Source organism: Euprymna scolopes, chromosome 8, assembly GCF_053919585.1.
Source record: "Euprymna scolopes isolate OS-2025 chromosome 8, ASM5391958v1, whole genome shotgun sequence".
NCBI classification, from domain to species: domain Eukaryota; kingdom Metazoa; phylum Mollusca; class Cephalopoda; order Sepiida; family Sepiolidae; genus Euprymna; species Euprymna scolopes.
In genome coordinates, this window is record NC_136489.1 from 53142087 (window position 1) to 53157568 (window position 15482).

Here is a 15482-nt window from a genome sequence, read left to right on the forward strand (position 1 = left end):
AAACAGAATAAGTTTCATAACGGCTTAAAAAATAAGCTAAAATAAAACCTATTTGTACCTTTATAAGGTTTGACTCAATTATTCTCTTTGTGAGTTTACGTCGCATCTTCGTTTTCTTTTTAATTAGTCACGTAATGAGTAGTACGTCTTCTTGTGTTTCAATTTTGACTTTTTATTTTATAAATAATAATAATTTCGTATAAAATCATAGATTCTATTGTTCGTATTGATATCCCTGATATCTTTCTAATGAAAATTCTTTCTAGAAACATATCAGCACTTACGGAACATCTAAACTGGTGCTACCAGATCAGGCTGTCCTTTGGCTTCCTGAGACGAAATGCACCTACATTGATGTTCGTTTTTGTTTTGTGATCTTTTTTGTAAAACTTTATTTTGTTCTGCAAAACCAAAAACAAAAACAACAGCCCCTCTGCCTCTCCCTCCCCTTTTTATTTTATCCTCCCACTCCCAGACCCTGTCGGTGGAGTATCAGAATATACCGACTGCCCCCCCCCTGCAGAGAGTAAAAGTCCCTCAATGGGGCCACCTGTTGGCCGTAGATGGCGATCCGTAATGCCTTAGAACGGGATCCTGGTGGCTGACTACCTCATGATCTCGGAACCAAGTGGCCGTGAGTTAGCAATACTCCACTTTGGCCCTTACTTCGGCTAGACGGGCGGTCGGGCAGGCTCGACCCGATCAACCAGCTAGTCATGACAGTCCCTAATAATAGTAAACCCCCACAAAAAGAGAAATACAAGCACATTACACTTATAAAAAAAACATATACACACATCTTATCATTAGAAGGCGATGACAACGGCCAATCAGATGGTGAAAAACTGATGCTATTGATAACTAACCCTTTCTATACATTGTTGGGTCCGAGGAAATGAAAAAAAAATCGTCATAAGCAGCCATACTCACTGTTTGAGTATATCATCATTGTATCCATGAGATGCTTGGGCGAATGGGTTTCCACCCAACCATCTTCCAATTTAGGTCTTCAAGGATGGTGGGGAGCAAGGATGATGAAAAAAAACAAAAATATCCTATGGCTTCCAAAAAAAATTAAAAGACCCCATCCAGAAAGTGATGAAGATGAAAACACAAACTTTCCGGAGTATATAATCTTGGAATCGCAAGATAACACGCAAATAACTAAAATGTCCCCATTCATAATCGAAAAAATTATCAACAAAAATTTGAACACAAAACAAATTAAAAAATTAAAAAATGGAACTTTACTCATATAAGTATCTACTAAAAGTAGTCCGAAGAAATTTAAACATGGGCAAAGTTCCATGATATAAACATCAAACCCTCAACACCTCAAAGGGAGTCATCAGATGTCCAGAATTAAACAGCTGCTCTCTAGAAGAAATAAAAACAAACCTAAAAAGAAAAGTTATAGATGCTAAAAGAATTACAATAAAAAGAAACGAACAAACAATAGACACCAGCACATACATATTAACTTTCAATACTCCCACGCAAGCAACTGAACTCAAGATTGGATATATTAACATTAAAGTAGAAACATATATCCCCAGACAACGTCGCTGCCTAAACTGCCCGTAATTGGGCCACTTCAAAGAATACTGCACCAGGAAAACAGTATGCCCAAAATGTAGCAGTAATGAACACCAGGAAACAGAATGCCAAGGAAATATAAAATGCCGAAACTGTGGTGCGAACCATCCAGCATACTCATCGCTCTGCCAAAACTGGATGAAAGAAAAAAAAATAAACGAACTCAATATACCAAAACATAAGTTTTACTGAAGCCAGAAAAATTATTGAAACATTCACCACAACAGAACTAACTAGATCATATACAGGTGCAACCAAAAATCAATTAAAAACAACAGAAAACATTGAACTAAAGGAAATCTATACCCTCATAAAATCACGTCAAGAACTAGTTGAGGCATTGAAAGCCATCTTACAGCAACTGCCGTCAACACAAGCTGTGCTTGAAAATTGCTACCAAACAGTTGAAAATAAAATCCCACCAGATCCCAAGAATCAAACACAATCCTCTAACAAAAAAACACACACACACAAACTGAAAACATCCCAAAACGAAAAGAACAATCGCTTAGTACCCTCTGCAAAGAAAAAAAAATCAAATCTCACACCAACCAAACAGAAAATAAATGAAAAACCCCCAAAAGACAGTTCTCGCTCCACGTCAAAAACCAGAACTACGGATCAGAACAAAGTTAAATCCTTGCAAATAATGGAAACAGACGACAGATCCCCCGAACATCCATAATCAAATAGTAGAAAACAACCACTGTTATTCTTAATAAAATAAAAGGAAATCAAACACATAAAACTAATCTATGGCTAACAAAATAATCCAATGGAATTGCAGAGGTATAAAATCTAACAAGAATGAATTACTTCTACTAATATCCAATCTCTGCCCTACTATAATATGCCTACAAGAGACTTTTAAAAACCATCTGAAACTATCAATCCCCGTAACTTCACTGAATATAACCACACGACAAGTACTCCAAACAGAGCTTCTGGAGGAACATCCATTCTCATCAACAAAAACACATCACAAAGCCAAATAAATCTACAAAGTAATTTACAGGCAATTTCCACCACAACCACCTTACATAGAACAGTCACAATCTGCTCCATATATCTACCCCCAAATGACCCTATAGATGAAACAGAGATGGAAAAACTTATCAAACAACTTCCTGGCAGCTTAATATTATTAGGTGACCTTAACAGTCATAATGTTAGTTGGGGATGTTCAGACAGAAAAGCAATCATTATAGAAAATATTATCAACAACAACAACCTATGCATATATAATAGCAAAAAGAAAACCTTTATTCACCTCATACTCAGCAATTGACCTCTCTATAAGTGATCTTAGTATCTTTATGGGTTACAACTGGACAGTGCACGAGGACACGTGTGGGAGCGACCACTTCCCAATAATATTAGAACACTTTGTCCTGAAACAGACTCAAAAATTCCTCGTTGCAAAAAGGCTATCAGGCTACGAGGTGCCGCATTAATTCAACAACCGACCAACTACTCAGAATTTAAACAACTTGAAAATATGCAGAGCTAAAGCACTGCGAACAATAAAAAAAGCCAAATGTGAATTATGGAAAAACTTTGTGTCCAAAATCAACAATAACAACAAAGGCAAAACCATATGGAAAATGATACGGAAATATCAGGAAAAAACACTAGGTCCCCTCTCAACCACCTCTGTATAAACAATAAAAATATAACCTAAAAAAGGACACTATTGCAAATAATTCATCATCCAAAAATTACAATAAAAATTCCCGACTATTAAACATGAATAAGAAACACAAAATACACTTTAAAAGTTATAATGAAGAAGTTTATAATAAACTTTTTACTATTCAAGAACTAAAGGATTCATAAAAAAAAGCAAATAACACGGCTGAAGGAACAGATGAGATAACATATGAATTCCTGAACCAACTACCAGATCAACCATTAAAGTACTTACTTTTCATTGTTAATGACATCTGGATCAATGGCAACCTTCCGACTATATGGAAACAATCCACAGTCATTCCCATGCCAAAACCAGGGAAGGATGCATCTGCCCCCTCTAATTATCGCCCCATAGCTCTAAAAAGCTGCGTGTGCAAGACGATGGAGAGAATGATAAACGCCAGACTAATTTGGTTTCTTGAAACAAATAAAATATTAACCAGCCTTCAATGCGGTTTCCGAAAACAACGGAGCACTACAGACCACTTAATACGATTGGAAACCTTTATCAGAAATGCATTTATACAACAAAAGCATATGACTGCTATATTCTTTGATCTGGAAAAAGCTTACAATACCACATGACGGTATAGTATCATGAAAGATTTCAAAGAATCCGAACTGAAAGGAAGACTACCCATCTTCATCAACAACTTTATCAACAATAGATTATTTAATGTCCGTGTAAGAACATTCCTCTATGATATTAAGGAACAGGAAACGGGAGTACCACAGAGAAGTATTTTATCTGTAACATTGTTTAATCTAACGATTAACAATATCGTTAAATGCATAAACCAAGTTGTGGATTGCTCACTATACGTAGATGATTTTTAATTGCATATAGCTCAAGGCATATCCATATAATTGAGCGTCAACTCCAATTATGCATCGACAAATTAAAAAAAATGGATAACAGAAAACGAATTTAAGTTTTCCACTAATAAGACTAAATGCGTGCACTTTTATCAGCTTAGAAAACTGCAGCGAGATCCTCTCTTAAAACTAGATGATACCCAGATTCCTGTTGTCGACGAACATAAATTCTTATGGTTAATATTGGACAAAGAACTCACATTCATCTCTCATATTAAACACTTACAGAATAAATGCATAAAACTCTCCAGTTAATGCGAGTCATTTCCCACACAGACTGGGGAGCGGACAGACAAACCCTACTGAAACTATATAGATCACTAGTACGCTCCAAACTAGTTTATGGCAGCTTTATTTATGGCGCCACCAGAAATCATATATAAAGATACTAGACACTGTTCAACATCAGGGCCTCAGGATTGTACTGGGAGCCTTCCGAACTTCTCCCACCGATAGTCTCTATACAGAAGCCGACGAACCGCCATTATCCATTCGGCTCAACAAATTAGCTTTACAGTACTTGACCAAAATTCTCTCTTGCCCAGATAATCCTGCCTACGATTGTATTGCAAACGCACTAGATTACAATCTCTACGACAGGAAAAAATCACAACCATCAAACCCAGCCTTCAATCCCAACTACCAAAACCTATTTGACCAAAAGGTAAAAGCTATAAAATCTTTTGGTCTTCGTATGAAACCATTAGTGGAAGATGCAGGTATCACAATCAGGAACATCCATGAGGTCAACCAACTAAACCTCCCACCCTGGTTACTAAAACAACCTCCCTCCCTGGCTACTAAAACAACCTGGAATTATCTTTGAAGTAAACAAGCTACCAAAAACTCAAACTCATCCACTGAACTATCAAGAAAAACTATTTAACATTCAGGAAAAAATACTCAAATCATCAGCATATCTATACAGATGGCTCTAAGGACGGCAACAGAACTGGATGCGAAATAATGTCCAATAGCACTACCTTGCAGAAGCGACTACCAGACCATGCTTCAATTTTTAGTGGTGAAGCCACAGCTATAGACCTGGCACTAGACCTCATTACTGAACTCACCTACAACAAATATATAATTTCTTCAAACTCCTTATCAGTACTCGAATCTCTAAAGAACCAAAATTTAAATAACCCGCTACTCATTAATCTATTACAAAAAGCACACACTCTTTCACAAAGTAAAAATATTAAATTTTACTGGATACCCAGCCATTTTGGAATCTAAGGCAATGAAAAAGCCGACAGAGCTGCAAAAAATGCACGAAATCTTGATGTAAGCAATTTAAAAATTCCACACTCGGACTACAAACAACCAATACATAGATTCATTATGAGGAAATGGCAAGAAAAATGGAATAATTGTCAAAACAACAAACTTTTCAAAATCAAACCCACAATAGAGAAATGTTTACCAAATTCCAGAAAATCGCGTAGAAAGGAAATAAATTTGTCCCGCATTCGCATAGGACATGCACCCATAACCCAATCCTTTCTGCTAAAAAAAAGACCCTCCAGAATGTGTGGCATGCCAAGAACCCTTTATTGTAAACACTTTCTTTTGGATTGTGGCGACCTCGAGCATATCCGGCAGAACTATTACAACGTTAACTATTTGAAAGAACTATTTAAAAAAGTCAATCCTAACAAAATACTAACATTCCTAGAAAAAAGGCAATTTATACAAAAGATTATAATTTTACCCGACCCAACTTTACCCCCCCCTAAAAAAACAATAACACCTAATGACCCAAAAAGGCTGACTGAATAAGTTAAAATATCTAACAAAAACAAGAAAAATGCGGGACCTCGGCATTAAATACCCCCCCCCCCCCAAAAAAAAAAGGTTGATATGCCGTAAAACACAACCTAACCATCTTAAAACTGCCAACATCTTAAGCGAAAATGATCTCCGTGAAATAAACTGGATTCGAACTTGGAACACCCAGGTCGTCAGTACGTGTCGTTAACCACTTCGCCACCGTCACTCATTTTGTGGAAAGGATACATGGTCACATTACTATAAATACTTATTTCGTAAATATAAAAATGGATTCATAAAAATAAACTAATTAAGAAAAAACTTTGATTGAAAAATAAAAATAGAATAAATAAAATTTACATTAGAAAAGCTAAACAAACATATAAATATAAACATAAATCTGTGCAAACCCATCTTACATAAGTACACTTACCTTTGAAATCCGTGCAGACTCACCTTACGTAAGTACACTTACCTTTGAAAAGGTCTCATTATAACGAACAGAGAATAATATTCGATATATACAGATGAAAATTTGTAAGCCTCTTCAAATCTAAACACGTGCTCATTATAAGTTAGCTTTGTGAAACAAGACAATTATCTGTCTAGTCAACGTCAAGATCTGTTTGGACAGAAGAGATATTCTTGGCAAACATTTAAAAATAATTTTTATTTGATTGCGCAAATGGTGGAAAAAGAAAATAAATAAGATCCCATACCGTGGAATCGAAAAACACACGCAAACATCCTATGGTAACAAAGCGCGTATGGGCTTATTTGAGAAAATCAGGAGTTATATAAGCAACAGCAGCAATCTTAGCACATGTACTGTCACAGGAAGAAGGAGAGAAAAATAAAAAAAAGGACATCACGTTGTGGTGCAATAAAAAGAGTGCGCGTAGGAAGATGCACGTGTGGATCGAAGACAAGAAAGCGCTGGCTAAGGCCGGCGTCAAGTGGCGGGGCAGAGACTTAAAAAAAAACAGGCTATATGGCACAGCGGTATAAAGCACATGTGGGTGCGAGAAGACTTTGAAAGATAATAAAATGCGCTGCTTTGAAAGAACCACGGATAAATGCATTTCATTTGCACTAAAAATATGCCGAGTCCGATCTTCATTTTTCCCCTTTTAATTTGTTTGTTCCTTTGTGACTGTACTAGACAACGTGTGGGTCCGAGATGTTTGAAATGTAACAACACAATTCAAAAGTAACATGCACACTACACAATTATCGGAATTAAACAAACTATCAACTATATAATAAGTGGTGAGAATTTTTTTATAAAGCTACTTATGCAAAAAGATACAATCCTTATTGCGAATCAAACTTTATAAGTGTGACAAAAATCTGGTGACATTATTCTGGGACGCTACATCCATTATAATCAATAGTGTATAGATTCATACAGTGTAAAGGGTGGATATTTCTCTTTTTAATACATTCCTTAAGGATTACGAATTTTTATATGCTCTAAATCTATATGGTTTTCACGGGTGAAACAAAACAAACGATGACCATGTTGAAAACTCTCGCTGCAGGAGAAAATGTGTACCAATTAAACAGATAACAGGTGTTGATTTTCGAGAATTTTTAGATCAATTTCATAATAAACCACACTGTTCTATAGGTGCTTCAATGAAAATTGAGATATATGCTTCATAACTGAAGAAATAACAATGTGGGATCTGCTTAGTCTGACAAAGATTTAGAGCACATCGAACCAATATCACAGCGGTGATGGCATATCAGTCTTCAAGAATAGAAGAAGTATTAAAGGTTATACTCCAATTTTAGGTTGATATGAAAGAGTTAAACTGTGTATATTACCTTAGGATTTAAGGAGACTGTACGAATTATACTGGTGTATGATTGCATGATTATATAAAACCTGTTATCAACATTATAAAGCATTACTTTTTTATTTAACTGATAGACATCTCTGTCTTTAGGTCATTTATGTCGAATATTGTTCGCCTCCTCTGCTGTTAAATATAGTTCCTATTTACAATGCCTCCCCACGGGACAGATTTAGACATTAAGGTCGATTTTTAACGTGGAGAAAAGGAACAAAAATTAAAAATTTTCTCAATCGTGAAGAATTCCTCCTCCACCCAGAAAGAATAAGAAATTGAAGTGCAGCATCTGAGGAACATATACTACACTTTGATCTTGGCCCGAAGGCCAAGAAAGTAGGAAAAAGCGTAATACTCGCATGCTGTTAAATATAGTTATTTTCACTGTTGAAATAGATTGGCTCCATCTATCGGGCTAAGAATCTATTAACGCTAGAAATAATATATTATGTGTGCATAGCCGTATTTCGCTTATGTATGAAATATTGTTGCCATATCATAGCCAGAGCATTAGCCACTAGTCTCTCACTCATAGCTAGATTCTTAAAATGAGTCTCAAATCTATAAGGCATCGTTCTATCAGTCAAATTACAACCCACGTCCTATAGTCGTATTTCTATGCCGGTTTTACAATTAGTTTGACCATATGTAGGCATGGCAGTAATGCCATATTAACCTAATACTCACGACTAATCTGACAAGCAGCAACATTAACGTCTTTACTTTGAGAGCACTAGATGTCAAAAACCCAATAGTTTATCTCTCAGACTATTAGAAGAGCACCGTTTTCTCCTTCCATCATTGAACGCACACGCAAAAGTTCATATGTAATGTGAACAAACATCTCGATGCTCAGTTCTTCTCAGTCCCATGTTAGACGTGATTTTTCGTTCCCCGTGGCAATATGTTTAATCTGGTGGAAAAATAGATAAAATGATAAAACGATACGTATTTACTCGGAGTTTCTTTTTTGTTAAGTTAAATCTATTTCAGCAACGGGCCGAACAAAAGAAATTGGTTAGGTGGGTTTAAGTTATTTTTTAATAATATTACGTGCCTTTATTGTTATAAATTTGTAACTCTCTTGCGTGGCTGCGACGACGATGTTCAATTACCGTGGTAATTGATAGTGCCGAAAATTACATTGAATATCACCGGATGCGTGTGACAACAAGTGCGTCTGTTTCATGTGGATAAGTTAACAATTTACAGCGTTAAATGCAACAGAAGTATTGAGTTATTAGAAAAAGAAAAAATTGTGGAATGCAAACTTGATATCGCGGCGATATCAACTAGTCAAAAAAAAAATAGCGGGAGAAGGACTCTAACATAGCTTATAGCTATTGTGAAGGATCTCTCATCCGCAGTACATACTGACATTTATGGTAAATTTTCAGTTCAAACGTTTGCAAGACATTAACATTCAACTGAGGATAGAAAGTTTTAGGAAACTATGTTTAAGAATTTGATGGGAAACAACCTCTGAAGTTGTGAAAACCATAACATCGAAACCAACCAATCCGACTTAACCAAATGCTATTCTGTTGACTTATTATCGAAATACAGTATATTTTTTAACAATAGACATCAAAAATTCACTTCAATCAATACAATACTATACGGTGTATTAAAGTAATTTTAACTTTTTTATATTCTTTCTTTTTTATCTTGTATCAGGCGCTAGGTAATAATATGTTAAACATATCTGCATGGAATATAAAAACAACGTCTTGTTAAAATATACCATTGGACATCACATGATAACACGTGATTTATCAAATATGTTTAATCCCAACTTTAGTTTAATAAACTTTAAGGTTTTAAGAAATTACAAATTGTTACTTAAAACGTGCAGCACAAAATGCGGGAGGAATGTAAGGAAATAAAGTTGCATACGATAACCTAATTGTCGATTGTCGTTCCCCAGGAAATATTTTTGCAACTTCCAGACTGTCAGTCAAGATAAACCGACATAAGCAGGTATGCTCCAACGGTTTTGGTCAAGATAGATGTTAACCGTTCCTTTTTTTTATAGTACTGTACTTCTGCTTTATTGTCCTGTTTGATAACTGTTTATTACACTCACCCCCCACACGCACACAACCACAACGAATGTTATATAGACGATTACACGCACACAACCACAACGAATGTTATATAGACGATTACACGCACACAACCACAACGAATGTTATATAGACGATTACACGTTCATAACACGTATTGGCAAGAATTCACTCAACACTCTCGAAAAGATACAAACATAGATGAACGTAGACGAATAAACACAAAATATATACTCATTATATGAAAGAGAGAATAGACACACATTAAATAGGCGCGTTTACAAATAGACTCGCTATACATCGTCAGAATCTATAATTTTACAAAAGTGAAATTGTCTGTATGTCTGTCTGTCTATGTGTGCACATTTCCCTACCAAATTACTCTGTCAATTTTCACTCTACTCGAGATTTGACATAAGGGTATTGAGATTTTGGGAAATCTTTTTAATTGGTTTTCGGCCAGAAATTTGGTTGTCAAGTGGTCAAAGTTCCAGATTTTACCTTTGAAAACTTTACCAATTTTGGGTCTAAACCTTTCAATTTTTACATAAAATGTATTCAGGCGCAGTGTAAGCTTTTATACCCGTTAGAAAAATTGGCTGCCAAGAGTTCAGAATAGTTTTGAAGAGAAATGTGCACACACCTACACACACAGACAATTTCACTTTTAAAAGATATACAGATTGATGATTTATTAGTTCTATCTTCTATTGATTATCGGTTAGTTTGGTCTTATCTTATTACATTCTAATTACCATCATTGAGGTTTAAATAATTTTATGGATTAGTTTTGTCTTTATATGGATTAGTCTTTATATGAATTAGGGTTGTCTTGCTTTTTTGTCTATTAGTTTCGTATCATGGATTAGCTTTGTCTGTTAGTTTCGTATTATGGATTAGCTTTGTTTTCATATCGATTAAATTTTTTAAGTTTTTTCTTATCTACTATCATGACCCATGGAAATTCCACGGAAAATTTAATATATTTAAAATATGTTTGGATAAAGGTGGTAATTTTATGGATAGCACAAAAATTAGAATGTTTACTACAAAAAAACCCTAACCACACAAAAATATGAGTACATAACCATTTCTATGAAAATATTGTCTATTGTATTTTAAAGATATAACTTAAACAAATGAGATAAATTAATAAATACCCAGAAAGTAATATTGTGCTACATACTTCAATGCAAACAATAAAATCTTATTGTAAGAGACAATCTCAATTTACTCATTCAGTTTAGCACCTTTTGAAAGACAATGTTCTTTTTTTGTATTGCCATATTTACTTTTTGGTGTTTCCTATTCTACTTAATTTTTTCCCTGACTTCTTGATGAACGTCAGGATGAAAACGACTTTCTTTCTCACACTATAATCGGATTGCCATATGTTATAATGATATTCAAAAACGAAGCTATACAAAAAGGAGATTACTCTAATACAATTTTCTAGGATTTCCAGATTCGCCTTTTTAAAGGCTCAAGTTTGACTTTTTCAAACGAGGTTTGGCCTTAAAATGTGTACGGCTGTTTTTTAAAAGCAAGATATACGTACTAAATAAGAAAGCAGAATACTATATAGATTTGATTCGTTTAAATTAGTTACAAATGGTGCATTGGAAGAATTTACTTGTGAAGCGATAACGGGCGGATAACACCACCATCTATTATTTTAATAGGTTTATGCGTTTTTGAACAGAAAAATGTAAGAACCGAAAAGCAGCTGCCGATTTCAACTCCCGAGAATACAAAGTTATAATGCAACAAACAGTTTTCAATTTAAATACTCGTGGGAAATCACAAAATAGAAAACAGATACTAAAAGCAATTAGAAAAGCAGTCAGCTAAATAATGTATAACAAATCTAGTAGGAAAGAAATGATTACAAAAATCGAAGGCGAAGATAAAATCATCCGAATGATGTACTTGTGAGATCACGTGTATTAAATCGAGTCTCGCGAGACTTTGCCTACAAAATAAAGATGGTCGCTTCTTTTCTTTAGATTGCTGTTGATATTAAAAGGGAAAATTCAGCAAATAAGCTGAATCACACACACACACACGCACAAACACACACACACGCATATATATATATATATATATATATATATATATATATATATATATATATATATAGAGAGAGAGAGAGAGAGAGAGAGAGAAAGAGAGAGAAAGGAGAGTGAAGTCCAGAGGAAAAGAGAAGGAAAACAGAGAAGAAACGGTGTTTTATTTGCATTCATTCCAAAGTTATCTTGTTTCATAAGGTATAAAATAAATGAGAAATATAAAGATACTGAATTATTTATTGACATTGAATGATCCTCTCTGAATAAGTCAGCTGCTGAGAACGATTAAAAAAGAAAATAATTTCTTTGGGGAAAACACGTGTTATACTCTTCCTTTTCGCACATCTACGTATTTTGATAGATTACGTAAACGTGTCTCGTATCTATTAGGGATTTCTGTTGTCACTCGGTCACACTTAGGAATTTTGCAAATCAACAAATATTTAATCTGAAATCACAAGATTCGGGCGTCTTAAACCTTGTATGTATCGACAGTTTGTGCTCATCTTGATATAAATTGGGTTGACTCAGAAGATTTAGTTTGTCGCTGAAGATTAATATAAAGCTTTCTGCATTAAACTCACAAATTTAACGATCTTTGTAAGATAAAAGTTAATACTAAATGGCTGTTGAAATAAAGGAACTGATTTGCAGTGGTTATCGAAACGAGTAGGATATGCTAGAAATCTGGCAAATATTTCTTTTGACTCTTGTTCACCTCCTAACAATGCATATCGCCATTTGGACGTAAGGGGCGATTATCTCGATTACCTCCTTTGAAAGATTAACAAGATATTGGTTTATATTACATTTGAACTTCTGCATATCAGGAGAGTCAGAGAAGCAGAGAAACAGGAAAGCAATTCCAAAGTCTAGCGGTTCGAGAGAACAAACTATTAGGGTAGAACACTTTCTAGCATTTAATAACTTCAACAGTGCAGGGGTGTAATTTTGTTGCTAAGGTGGTTTGTCGGGGATATGTTTGTCGAGAGGAAACAAGTGCAACGAGTTTATCCGAGCACATTTCATTAAAATACTTGTAAGGCATAGGTATGCATCATTGCGGCGATGGCACAGGAGTTGGAGTTTAGTTGACAAGGTAGGACCTATTAGATCGAAGAGTATTTTTTTTTACCTATCCATGAGGGAGAGATTAGTATTGTCATTTGTTGTCACTGAAACTCTACGAAAATCCACTGGTAAATCAATGCATAATCAATGAAAATTACCTGTGAGATAATTTCTAGTGAGTAGAAAAAGATCACCACGACTACCATGATCACAACCAGAGAACGGAATGGGTACGAGAACACGAGGAAAATCACTATAATACCAATAATCCTATGAGCACTAGAAACAGTTACGAAAAATCTAAAAAAAAAAAAAAAAAAAAAATAATGCCTCCGTTGTAAAAGCCGATTGTGCGCCTTTTCACTCACATCTTTGTCGTAACTATGAAATCGACGGACCCACCTCCTAACTGTGTTGATATCAACTGCACTGGCTTCTTAAATTTAAAAATGGTCTGGTTAATATTCATCAGCACAATTTGTTCTGCATGGAGAAATTTAATAACGTATATCGGCTTCTGACGCACTTTTATGACAAGGGTTAATTTTTTTAGAATTTTACACCGTAAGAATTGCAACAGAGAGATGAAACTTTTATGTCATCAATAATAAGTTCAGTTATTATAACAATGTCATTTGAAATCCTCTCTAATCCATTCGAGCAGAATAAAAATATGAGGCATTACTACGTCGCGAGTACTTGGGTAGAGATAATTAATTAGAATCTCGCAGAAAATCAATAAGATTTCATTTTATAGTTTATAGCAATGAACCATTTTTTGTGTCAAAATCTAAATACTACGTCGAAAAGAAGTATAATTTTTAATTGCTTCTAACCCATATTAGATGTATGCAAATATAGGTCCTTTTCACATCTATATAAATAAAACGGTATATTTACGTGTTTGTCTGTCTCTCTCTGTATAAACATTCAGCCGAGAAACTCTTAAACTACTGGTCATATAACACTGAAATTAACGAAGATTTGTAATCATACACCAAGGATGGTTTATAACGAGAAAAATGAAATTGAATGAATGAATGAATAACGCGTACGGACATATATTCTCAAGTTCAACTGCAAAATGTTCATTTCAACCATCCAACGTATTTTACCTCTTTTTGCGCATGCCCAAATTCAATTCATTTCTTCAAGTCGCTTAATATTAAATCTTTCTTGCAAATCTCTCGATATAAACCTCTGAAGAAAACGCGACTTGGACGCTAAATGTTTTAATTTCGATTCTAGCTGATGTAACCAAAATAATTTTTGTTACTTTTGAAATAACTACTTTAATTCAAGTAAAGCATAATATTCAATAGAGAACTATCTCTTTAATAATAAATACGAAACCTGCACGAATTAAAATATATTTAAACATATATCATTACGCGGCAAACCTGGGCTCCCCATTATTATTATATAAATTTGTAAAAATATATAGCAAATGTGTAAAATAAATTTTTGGGTAATCATGCTAAAAACATTTGCTGAAAATATTCTATAATACTTATTAATATGTTAAACATAAAACAAACATGACATAATGTTTATACGATTATTATTCCTTGCTTTGCTTATATATCCAAAAATGTTAAAGAGAATCCTAGGGCATCTCGAAAATTACTTTTTCTTTGTGGGTGTATATATATATATATATATATATATATATATATATATATATATATACATATATATATATATATATATATATATATATATATATATATATATATCTGTGTGAGTTCATTCCTCCTGGAGTCCGAAACGACTGAGTCTATCTGTACTTTATTTTCACACCTATGCACTTTATGCGTCTTTGTGTGTTCATATATCGTTTTCGTATCGGAATACCTTCAATAATTATCAAAACTCCATAATCAAAGAAATCCGATTTATGATTGGAGCCCAATTTTGATCAACTTGAACAACCTTATATAGCCTAAAATGGAAGTGCATTAAAGAAGTTCGATCACCTCAAATACAGAAGGTACACTGTAGAAAATTAACAATAGGTAATTTCAATAGATAGGGTCACGTTCGAAATAAACGTTGATATTTAGAGCACAATTGAACCATGATACTAGACTTTTGCATTTTAAAGTTTCATTCAAGTAATTATATAAAAGGATTTTATAACAACTACAGAAGGTTCTTTACAGCGCAATGTAACTTACAATACATTGTCGACGAAGTCCCTGGAAAGAAACATCCCTCCCGTACACCGCGGTTGGTCCCCGACTCAAGAAGCCAGTCAATAGTTTTGATTGAAAACGGGCGATTTCACTGATTTTGATGACAATAAAAGTATAAGAAGTGCGGGAAATTTTTTGAACCTCATCAAATCTCAGACAATGTCTGGTATCTCTTCTAGTTCTTCATGAAAAGAGTCATCTTGCTGCCAGAAAACACTCATTCAAATTAAATACAAAGTCAAAACAAAGTATTCATCCGAGTTATATTCATAGGCAACTTCATTTTAC